The 12,435-nt window shown below is 38.0% G+C and overlaps 1 protein-coding gene across 30 annotated transcripts in view; it reads right to left on the reverse strand.

Annotated features, from left to right (window-relative positions):
• LOC122787386 (receptor-type tyrosine-protein phosphatase S-like) overlaps positions 1 to 12,435 on the reverse strand; it is a 3,272,784-nt gene that overhangs the window by 2,687,756 nt on the left and 572,593 nt on the right. For all 30 annotated transcript variants that reach the window (XM_044054059.1, XM_044054057.1, XM_044054056.1 and 27 more), the window contains exon 2: positions 9,003 to 9,134. The gene's annotated coding sequence lies outside the window, so the exon portion shown is untranslated. The remainder of the gene's footprint in view (positions 1 to 9,002; positions 9,135 to 12,435) is intronic.

The raw sequence follows: 12,435 nt of genomic DNA on the forward strand, positions 1-12,435 counted from the left end.
TGCATAACCTCAACTTCTCCTCTGATACTATTGCATGGTTCTCCAGCTACCTCACTGACAGATCTCAATCAGTGAGATGGCTCTCTGCACTCTCCCCACCTCTCCCTGTAAAAATGGGTGTACCTCAAGGGTCTATCCTAGGGCCTTTAGTTTTTAATATCTTTACTAATCAGCTCTATACCTCCTGTCCTCAGTCATCTTTAGTGCAATACGCAGATGACTCTACAGTCATCACCACAGCCAACTCTCCCTCTATGCTCTTCTCAGCTACTCGGGCATCTTTTAACTTACTTGAAACATGGCTCTCCAACAACCAGCTCATCTTTAACTCTAAAAAACAAAACTGTAATTCTTCCTACCTGAAAAGTTCAACAATATTAAACTCTCCTTCTCCATACAGTCCCTTAATAACACTCCAATTCAGATAGAATCCAGCACTAAGCTCTTAGGCGTAACCATTGACAATCAGCTTAAATTGGACTTGTATGTTAATAACTGTATCAAAAAGACTAATTCAAAACTAGGACTCCTTTACAGTAACAAGAAATTCCTTACCTCTGAAGCCAAGATTACTCTCTCTCTTACTTACCTTCTACCCAGTCTAATGTACAATTCTTAAATTCTCACAAATCTTAACTCAGCACTCCTAACCAAACTCAAATCTACCTACAACAAGGTAGCTAGATTTGCTGCCCAACAAACCTACAAATCCCATCACTGTCTCTCTCTAAAACACCTAAACTAGCTTGAATTACCCCACCAGCTTCTTCTCTCTCAGCTCCAGATCATCCATTCTATCCTATACCAGCCTTCCTACTGCCCAGCACTATCCCCTCATCTTCCACTATTCTCCCTCCAGACCTCTCCGAAGCTCTAATCAAGACCTATTACAACTCTACAAACCCAAGTCTAAATATGGACGCAACATGTACAGCTATCACCCCACTATTGCCTGGAATATGCTCCAACTAGACATCAGAACCCTTACACATCCTAAACAATTTAAGACAGCCACCAAAGAGCACTTTAAAAGTCACTGGTCCTGCCACTGCACTTTCCCTCTTTAAACATCCCCTACTTCTCATACCTTAATCTACTTTCTGCCCTTAACTCACTCTTCTCACTAGCTCTCTCTAATCTTCCTTGACTACTCTTTTTACTGTCTTCTAAAATCTATTAAGCAAATCACCTCAGAGAAACATTCTATTGTAACAGTCTTGCCTTCATGCAACTACATTAATAATAAAACTGGGTTTTTGTAACTACTTACTCCCAAAAAACTATATTAATCTTAATGACATATTTCTTTTAATACATCTTGAAATAGTTATGCTATACTCCTGATTATTAACACTGTATAACATTGTATTGCTACTTAATGCTTGTAATAATCTTGTAACATTGCTGTTTAATCCTAATTTATAATGAAAATTGCATAATATGTTGGAGTTTTTCTCCCCGGGCCTCTGCTAAAAAAGGGTTCTTCAGCTCAGTTGGACAATCCCGGTCAACAAATGTAAAATAAATAATAAATAAATTAACAGTATAAAGGAAGTTTACCTTGAACTGCTCCACACAACTGCTTGGGTTACTCTTTCTCAAGTGTATTGGCTTAAGGTATTACCTGCTTCGGCTTACTACTGACTTTGGTGACATATTTATGATTTAAATGGATGTGTCAGGTGATCTCTGAGTTTGAAGGGCAGCTGAAAAAGGCACAGAAAGAGCAATATTTTTTTCACTTTTATGAATGATCATTCCTTCCCAAGCTAGAGCAATCGTAAGTGAAAATCCATGAGATGAGAATGTACCTTTGCCACCCCCCCCCCAACAAATCCATCCATCTACAACCCCTTTATCCCATTTTGCACATGGGGTCAGGGTGCCACTTCAACAGTGACAATCATCTAAAGCCAAGGTTTATACCATTGGGTGGCTATATCTGCCACCCCCCAAACAAATACTTCTATTAAAATGCTGGCTTATTTACACTGAATGCTCACATTCCTTAACTACATATGTTTAGTGCTTATTTGGACTCACTGCAATATGTCACATGTAGAAATGTAAGACATACATACTTTTAGAGCTCATGCATTTAGATTAAATACAGTAAATCTTGGAAAGGGGGTTGTACCCCTAAATATATAAACGCAAACCAATACTGGCGTAAATACTAATGATTCCTCTTCCTTTTTCTCAAGTATCCTGCTACACTTTTAACCCCAAAAGCATACCATGAAAAAGACCTCTCCCCACCAAACAGTAGAAGGACAAAATACCTGACCATGTTAAAGTTATCTTCTTCTGAATCCCACTGTTACAAGCAAAATAAATCTGTAACTTCTGAAATTCCATCTTCTACTTCTTACTCTTCAAAAACAAAAAGGAGGGTTAGGTACTAAACCCAAACGGCAGACATACTTAGGATTTTAGTCCACAAAAAGAGCTGGTACACCATGGCTAGGACAGAGAGCTTTAATGGAGTGAATGCTCAATAAAAAATAGCAGATAAGAGTGTTCAGTAAAACAAATACAACAAATAAACGATGGCAAATACGTACAGATAAGTGCTTTCAGTCATTAGACCTTCAGATTGTCATTGATCACAAGCTCCATTAAAGCTCTCTGTACTACCCATGCTGTACTAACTCTTTTTGTGGACTGAGATTTTGGTTTTGGAAGAGGCTGCCTTTGGCGTTTTGCAACCACTTTCTTTGGCTTATACTTAGAATTTTGGTAGGTAATCTAATGTAAGTGTACTCATGACAGGCTATTAAAAAAGTCTTAAAATTAAAGGTAGAAAACGTAATGAATCCAGATGAGACATGAAATTGCTTACTGAACTTTTCTGATGAAGGCTCTATGCGTTGAAAGTGCTTATCCCTGTTTCTATGCCTGTGTTGCTTTTATGCAGTTTTATTAGTTAATAAATGTTTCTCTGTGGTGGCTTAGCTCTGCTTGTTTTCTACACATTTTTGCTTGGTTGAGCATCCTTTAGTGATCAGGAGTTTATATATTTTTACAGCTTTTCAGTAAATGACGGGAAAATGGGAAGGTGTTGCCTCAGACTGCAAGTCTCTAATTTCACATTACAAGACTTAATACAAGTCAAAAGAATAAACCTACAGAACAGAGAGCCTGAACTTTTTGTATTTATGAACACAGCTATATTGAACTAATATATCAAACAACATGCATCTAAAATCATCACCATAGTCACTTTTCTTTTTTCATAAAATTAATACTTCAAGCACTTGATTTTTTTTCGCATTCACTACTCTTGCGTTTGCAAAACTTTCAACTCCCCCAACATTTCTTTCTTTTCACACTGATCCTCAATGACTGCTCCACAAAGCAACATAGTAGTGGGTAAAGCAGGCAGTTTCCTCAGGTACAGTGCGTTAGGGAGTGCGACTGGGAGATGCCTACTGATCGGTAATGCAGTACCCATCCATATTGCTTTTGTGGTCGGGACTCCAATACTGAAAAGCTTCAATACTACAAATGTAATAAGTAGCTCACGGCCATTTTAAAAGCACCCGCGGTGTTGGTGCTGCGGTAGCGTTGTCACCTCACAGTAAGATGCTGTCTGGTTCGATTCTCAGCTAGAGCGTCTTCTGCGTGGAGACATGCGTGAATGGGCGTACCTTCGTTGAAGGTTGTGCGTCAGGCCTGGCAAGCCGATACGCAAAAATCAACTGCCAATCGTTAGCGGACCGGAGTTCCGCTGTGGCGACCCCTAACCGAGAAAAGCAGAAAGACACAAACAAACTGCCATTTTAAAAGCAGAACTTAGAGTTGGGATGGGGAGTGGAGCAAAAATGGAACTGAGCTGGCTTTTGATATTTAGGACTACCAATGTGATTGGGCCTTAGGATATCAGATAGGTAAAGGCACCAGGTACTAGATGAGTGAGCTATGGTTCTAGTCCCACACATTCCATTTAAGAGTATGTATCTTGTCCTTTCTTCTATCTAACAAGCTTCTGTCCAAAAAAATTCCTGTAAGAGTATGGAAGCTGTGGACAAAGTATGTACAACAAAATATGTGAAAAGACTGTACGTATTTATGAAAGTATACAGTTGTTTATGGGATTGTTAAGTTGATATAAAGGTCTTTTTGGCCACAAATCAGGCTGTATTTCAAGTACAATGGAACACACTATTTATAAATATAATAAAGCAATTTAATCTACGATAAACACAGTAACACTGGTGTGATTTGTGCATATAAATCTGCAAATGCACACACAAACAATGTAGTGGTTTCTAAACTGGGCATTGCAACACATAGGAGTTGTGGATAAACAGGCAGAATAAAGCCAGGATCTCTGGCCATGCTAGCCATTACAAGGTGACTGGATTTTATTTATTTTTTACTTTATTTCTTAACTAGGCACATGGCCTGGAACAAAGGCCCTTTTTAGTTGTGACCTGGGCTCAGACAGCAACAAGAAAATATCAAAAAGAGATGTGCTAGCAAAATTAACTAACATAATACAATCAAAATACTTAATTTATACAATGTAAATATTTGACAAAAAGGATATTTGAATATTTTTTAATGTGTGGTCACAGAAATATCGAAGTAAAGGTTTCAGTTTAAAATGCTATATCACAAGAATCTCTGGAAACATCTGCACTTATTTTCAGTAAAGAGGTAGTATACTTTTATTTTTCTGAAGATTAGAAGTTGTTTCTTTCTCATCTGCAGTGGTAGGTTATCCCAGCAGCAGTTTGGTGCAATATTAAGGGATGCTTTTCCTCCAGCTATAGACATGAAGCGGGATCTTTTAAGTGAGTCTACTTTCTCATTAGTGTCTCTATGGGGGTATGCAGAGGTTTTAGCTTATTACTCTGAAACAGAGTAATGGGCATTTACGCTGAGTGACTAGTTTAAAAAGAAAGGTGGACAACAAAAAGGTGGTTTGTACAGGTACAGGAATAGAAGCCACTTAACTTTTATTAAGAAGAAGGCAGTAATGAGTTCCAGATCTGAAAAAGTTATAAAGTAGCAGATGATACTGACCGTGGTTTGTACAAGTGTTGTATTAATGGATAGGTTTAGAGTAGTAATAAGCACAGCATACTCAAGTTTTAGGATTCCCTTTCCAGATGTCTCTTCATTTCTTTAATTCAGTTTTAACCCCCCACACACCCACCCATAAACACACTATCATGGCAGTGCCACGAGGTATGTTGCTGGGATCACATGGTTGGTAGCAGATATAGCAGTACAAGTTTATACGCATGTGCTCAGCTCCCGCCACCACTGTGCAATGAGCAGGTTTGTGCATGATCGCAAAAAGAGCTAGTGACTGTAGCCACTGCTGTAGTCTTGTCGCCTAGCTGTCACACGTCTTTTTTTTAAGATTCACTAGTTCTCGCCAAAGGGAGAAAATAAGTTACTTGGACATTGAACTAGCTAAAAACAGACATGATTTGAATTCTAGAGCCTGTATTTACAGGAAGAGTACTTACTCAAATTCGCTCTTGCACTATACCAGCTCTCACCCCCACCAGCAGAAGAGGTCGGTGGTGAAGGGACAACTGGTACAGGCTACAAGAATGGTGACAGAGCATACTCAGTTCCAAGAGGAATGTGAAACCCTTAGGAGAATGTTTCTACATAGAGGGTACCCTAACAGCCTTTTGTCCCAATTAATAGATGAAGTACAAACTAAAAGAGAACAAGGGGTGTGTTGACCTATTTTAAATAATGACTGTATGAGAGTAATGACTCAACATCAAAGAGAGACATATTTAGGAGTAGAAAGAATAAAAAATCATTCTAGGATTATTACTAGAGCAGTAACCCCTTATAAGAAGAGTTTAGTAACATTTAGCTTAGACGCATTATATATGAAGAAAGTTTTGATAAAAAACTGGGCTATAATAACGGCAGATAGGGAGATTAATAGTAAATTAGGTGAATACCCAGTTGTTATTTTTAAAAAAGGAACGAATCTGAAAAACTGGATGGAATCAGCCAAATTACCCCCAAGTAGACATTCAGGCATGTACAGATAGATGTGAGGCATGCAACCAATGTAAATATGTAGAGACAGGATCTAAGTTTAAAATCAGGGACAAAGTGTACTGGCTAAAAAATAGAGTCAATTGTAACTCTAAATCAACAGTATATATAGCCATGTGTCAGCAATGTTCAGAGTTTTATGTCGGTAAAACCAACAGTAAACTTAAAGAATATACGAACATATTTACAATATAAATAACAAAAAATTGGACAATGCATTAGCAAAACACTGCCATGAGATGGTGGATCACAAATTTAAATTCAAAATTATAGATCAAATGTTAGAGGATTTTAGAGGGGGTCCTACTTCATTATTACTAGAAAAATCAGAATTATTGTGGCAGTTAAGACTCAATGCCTGGCAATACCCCAGCCTTAATGAAACATGTTTTATCTCCTCATTCTCCTGTATATTAAAATTGAAAAGTTTGTTGACATGACATGACTATGTATATGTACATTTTATAACTCAATTTATGTAAAGAACTATTTTGAAGTTAATGTCATTAATTTGTGACTTCTTGCTTTACTTAACAGAAGGGACATTAGAGTAAAGCACAACGGAATGTATTCTTTAAGAAATAATTGAATAATAAGGACTGATTGAGAATGTACACACGACTTTTAACCAACATAAATGGAGAGAACACAATACAATTGTATCTGAAGTTTAGCTAGCAGCTAACTAAAAGCGCTTAATCTGTATTGTGATTTGTGTTTATTAAATATTTTTAACTGTTTCTAGAGGAGTACACATATGGCTTTTTTTATTTATCAGTTTATTCATTGCCATTTTAGTGTTCATGTTGGTTGACTTGCTTGAAACGTACCTTGATCTATTTCTCTGTACAGTATTCTTGCAGCATCCTTTGCCTTTCTATCTTTCATCATTGACAGTATTAATGTTTCTCTTGATCGAAAATGTTATGGTCCTTTGGAGCTGTTCGCAAGCTTTGCTTGTTTTTCATTTGCTTGTTTGTTTATTTCCTTATTTTTCAGTTTGCAGTGGGGTGTTACACAAATTTTTAGATGTTTGTAAGGTGTCACCATGTTAAAACTTTGAGAGTTACTGACATAATGGGTTCAAAGCAGGGGAGTATAAACTGCAAAGAACGCATACCTAGTATTTTTGAAAATACTATATGATCTTAGGGTATGACTGAAACAGAGCAAAACAGGAGACCTGCATTATCATTTACTTAGTTAAATCTGTTTGGTTATTTTTAAATACTCGATATTCCTTTTGATATAACCTGAGCATTTTACAGTTGTTTAATTGTTTTACATTAGCATTACATACACTGTCAGCAACATAACCAAAAATAAATGTTCCTACATATTAAACCAAAATAAAAATACATAAGCAGTGAACCAACCAAGATGTAGACTTCTAACCTGGGTAGAGCACTTGCACTGACCGTTTTCGGCCTCTGCCCAGAAGCACTGTCTGGTTAAGTCTCTTGGGTCAGAGTCACACAGTCAGCAATGGAGGTTAAGGGAATCAAAGTCTGGACTACACAAAGCAGCTTGTTAACAGCTCACAGCCTTAACCTCCTGTGCTAACTGTCAAACAACCACTGTATATTTTTGCTTATAAAGATATTATATATATGCTGTAGAATGAACTATTTATCATGAACATTTATGTCTATTACCTCTGTGTCCTTTTGTAAGCTATGACCATGTCTCTTGTACCAGTTCCATATACTTTTCATAATTTTCTTCTATAATATGCTGCTTATCTGAAATATGCCTGGTACTTGGCCTTTGTTCTAGGTCATGACTAAGACAGGGCCTTTCTGAAACAGTCTATCCCAGTTATTAACTTACATTAAAAAAAAACATAAAATATGACTACTATCCGAGTTATAAAAAGGTTAAATGAATGAATGAACAAATGAATGAATAAATAAATAAATAATGATGACAAAAGCTAGCTACATACACATGGCAAGAAAATGATACATAAGGGATTGATATAAAACAGATCCAAGTTGTATAGTGAATAGTACTGTTAAACATTCTGATATGTAATTAATAGAAAGGTCAATTAAACTGTGCTTTACAAGAGTAGCTGTTAACAGCCGTATTTAACTAGTGACTCAAAACTGTTCGATAAACAATATACTGTTTGTCCCAAGTAGTGGAGGGAACAGGTGTTAGCTGGATCCTGGTAAATAAAATCAGATAATTTACAAGTGGGGAATCAAAGTCAAAAATACAGAATGGAAAATGTAGGTTGTGGACAGGAAATTCTGGGATGCACAGGTGCAGGTAGCAAGAGTAAAGAGGAGAATATTATCCCACTGAAGGAACGACAAATAAAACCCTACATTAAGTCAAAGGACTGGACTTGGGTTTGGGGAGAAAGTATACGGCACAGTTCTTATGGAAGACAAACTCCTTGATAGCTTTAGCTCACCATTTGCGTTTGTGTGCCTGAAACCTAAAAAACTGAACACTGAATCACTTTGTTTAGTTGTGAAAACCCTACGTTTGCAAAAGCAAAATGATGCGGGCAAAGTCCTCCAGAAAAGATAGCAGTGCAGAGACCACACCAAAACCCAAGAGTCAGATGGGAGATTAAACGAACATAGCTTATTTACCCTTGGAAAGTACTATGGAGGTTTTCAGGAAAATTCCTGGAGGTTAGTGTCATTTTGAAAAAGAACTGTAAAAAAGTAGTCAGAATTTCAAAGTTAAACAAACTCTGAAGTATTGCGGAATTTTTTTTTCACAGCTCTGACGCATACAGAGGTACAGGATTAAAATCAGTACAGAATTCAAGGTCATATGAGAGAAAGAGAGGTGCTGTGCAATTTTAGGAGGCAGCAGGGAAGAAACTGGATAGACTATGCAGGTCAAGCAGCTGTTTTATTTCTGCTAATGTTTCTGCCTTCATGCTCTTTAATCCATATTTTAATACTTTATAAAACATGAAGAAAATTTACAGTGTAACTCACCGTGTCTCTTCTGTTTTGGAATCTTTGGGTAACAATGTGTATTCATTCCCAGCTCTTTTGTTTTCTACTTGTAAGCTTTTCTGTTCATTTTGTCATATCTTTCTCAGATGTTGTCTGCTTCCACACAAAAGCCTGTAAAACAGAGCACAGACTATTTAGGTCTACTAAATAACATATACTATAACAATAACACATCTTTACCACAACTAGTCCATGAGAAACAATAGCTTTATACAGTACTACTAGGAGGATATCTATCTTAAATTTTCTGACACAACTCAAACAGGTACAGTACTTAAACAAAAGCACTCAGTTGTCAAAATAAGAACTGTCCTGCTCCTCCAATCATGGCATTATAGCTAATTTCATGCAGTTTCCTACCAGTTTTTCACACCTGCCTCTGATATTTTTAAACTTGTCTGCACTGCCACACAACACCAGTTCTTCTGGCAATGCATTCAGGATCTTGGCATTCGCTTCATGAAGCATGATCTCCTCAAGTTGGTCTTAAACCCCCCACTCCAGTTCCTATCCATGCTACTGCCTCCCCACTGTTCTTCCTTCCCACTGTTACCCATGCATCAGTAATAACACTGAATAGTTACCACACACTTCCATTTCCCTTTTCTCCTACAGTGTGCATATTTACAGTATCTGTTATTCCACTCGTACTACAATCTAGGGACATCCAACCCAACCCCAACCCCGGCCCATGACTGGCACCAATGTTATGCTCTCATAACGCTAATCCTACCATTTACTAACATCATGCCAGTTAAAGCCAACAGGTTTAACCATAGCCAACATGATCATAGCCAGTATTAATAATATATGGTCTAAACTGGAAGCCTGGACAGGCATTCACAAGCCAAAAATTCTACTAGTCTATTAAACTTGGCTGAAAGACAACAGCTTGATATTATCAGGCATTTTGTAGAACCATCACATTTACATCATCTACCAGATAAAACAAACTGGTAGCCATGTTGCTTGTCTACTTGGCAAACACTAGAACTTATCCCCAATACTCCTGTAGAGAAGTCTATATATTCAACAACCCAAACAGTCGACTATTAACTACATCTTGAAAGCAGCAGCAAGATATTTATACTGACAATCTATATTCTGACGACATCCTCCTTCACTTTCAAAAGCTGATAACCACAATTTACTTATTTTTTGGGATCTAAAACTGGACCTGAAAAGCCATGATAGAAACCTATTTACCCACATTTTAACTCTCACTAACTCTTCTCAGTTAGTACCATCTCCCAAGCATGACTGCACTGTTCTTACAAATTGGTCACTTAAAACCATACAGTTAAACCAAGGAGAACACTCACTCAGAAGCATTACAGAATCTAACCAAGAACTATAGTTAACTGAACTTGAATAGATCAACTGTGACGCAGCTTATAACTGCACTAACCACAGAACTGCTCTCTCAACCATATTCATATACTTGTTCCCATTCAAGAACATTTGTATCCACTAAAACCATTGGTCAACAGCAAAATACTTTCTCTTCTCTCTCTTTGGTTAACAAGTGATCTTAAAAAAACAAACAAATAGATTATACCATGTAACAAAGCTTGGGTACATTGAAAAACTAATCAATAATATCTCAAAATGATGCCACTCTGGTGGCATACAGGGATAAAGTACAGACTACGACCCAGGTGACTCAGGTCCAATTTGTGCCTCTGGTGACTTACAGAGCAGCAGGGAGGAATGGGCATGCCCATCCTTTGGGGACGGATGGTAAGTGGGTGTCTCCAGATGATGATCCCTGGTGGAGGCTAGGGATGCTGCCAGAGGAGGCGTGGTCAGCAGGGGGCAGTGGAGCTTGGCTGAGTTGCAGCAAAAGAGGGGTGATATCAAATCGCACCCCTCCCAAGGACCATACCATGCTGCAACAAGGGGAGGGGAGAGTAACAGGGTAGGCCAAAGTAAAACCTTCCCTGGATAAAAGCTCAGATGTGCTGAGCTCCATTGCTTGCAATCAGTGGGGGGCATGGAGTAGTTGGTTGAAGTGATGAAGACAGGGCACGAGGGCTGTGCTGGTAATAATGAAGGAGGGGCTGGAGGAAAAAAAATCTGTGGACCGTTGTTCCTCTGTGGCAACCCCTAACAGGAAAAGCTGAAAGGAAAAGAAAAAGAAGATGACAAAACTAGATCACCACCAAAGACTGAAGAAAGTATCAATAATAATCAATCTAAAAATATTTTTAACAGTTGCAAACAAGCTTAAACAATACAAAAATTATGGAAAGCAATCTGGAAAATTGGTATCAAAGCACACTTTCTTAGAGTAGGTATAAATGCTCAGAATATCAGACTGACAAATGTCAATGAAATTAAATTGAACATATTTTCCCCACCACCAACTAAAACTATACAACAACCTAACCCCTATACCCCATTAATCCTGTTGCACACTCTTCTTGAATACCCCTCTCTCCTAAAATGATCACAATACCAGAGAGCCAAAACGTACTGCAAACTGGGTACCATTACAATTATCACTTCCATGTTTTACATCCAAGATTATAAAGAGGAGGAAGAATTACACTTAAGTCTCCACCAAGACATATCTTTAACTTAGCTCTAACCATCAACACAACCACTTCAAGCTTTAACCATGGATTATACCCTGTCCTAAAACAAATGACCCCTACTCAGAAAATGACTATCCAGCAATAGCCAACACCTGCTTTCCAGCTAAAATACTAATGAATGTCTACAGCCAAATTCTAGACTGCATAAAGAAATATGCTATCCTATTAGACAGACATGGTTTTAGACCAAGCTACGCCATCACTATTACTGCACTCTGTAGGTGGCGAGGAACTACTGACAAAAGTCATCTTCTGAAATCTCATGTCTGTAAAAAGTACAACTGTGTAAAATCTTACCATAACAGTATGTGTCCTTTTCACTGTTGCAGAATGCTTCACCTAAGAGATATCCTGCAAAGGACAGCCCAATATCCGATCATTATAAAAGCCTTCAGCTCTTACAGGCGCCAAGTATTACAAGTACACTCCCTGCACACAATATAGGGTATAAAGATGACATACGGATGGAGATACTCAGAAATGAAAAAGCCCCAGAAGGAACAGAATGCCCTCAAGGACAAATAGGAACTTGTGCATCCACAAGGAAAAAGAATTAAGGAAGAAAGAAGGGCCCTTGGCCAGGAGGGCAACCAGAACACAAAGCAAGAGGGCTGGACTGAATACTGCAAAAGTGAAGAGAAGAAAATCTACTGTTATGGTAAGACTTTACACAACTGTACTATGTCCTTCCATATCGCTATTGCAGTATTCTTCACCTAAGGAAGAGTATAACAGCTCAAGAGGATGCCTGGGAGGAGGAAGGCAGAGAAGAACCCTCCACAAACCCATGTAATATAGTGTTAGCAAAGCTTGCC

The sequence above is a fragment of the Protopterus annectens genome, chromosome 13.part0, assembly GCF_019279795.1.
Source record: "Protopterus annectens isolate FY-2018-M chromosome 13.part0, PAN1.0, whole genome shotgun sequence".
Classification (NCBI taxonomy): Eukaryota; Metazoa; Chordata; order Ceratodontiformes; family Protopteridae; genus Protopterus; species Protopterus annectens.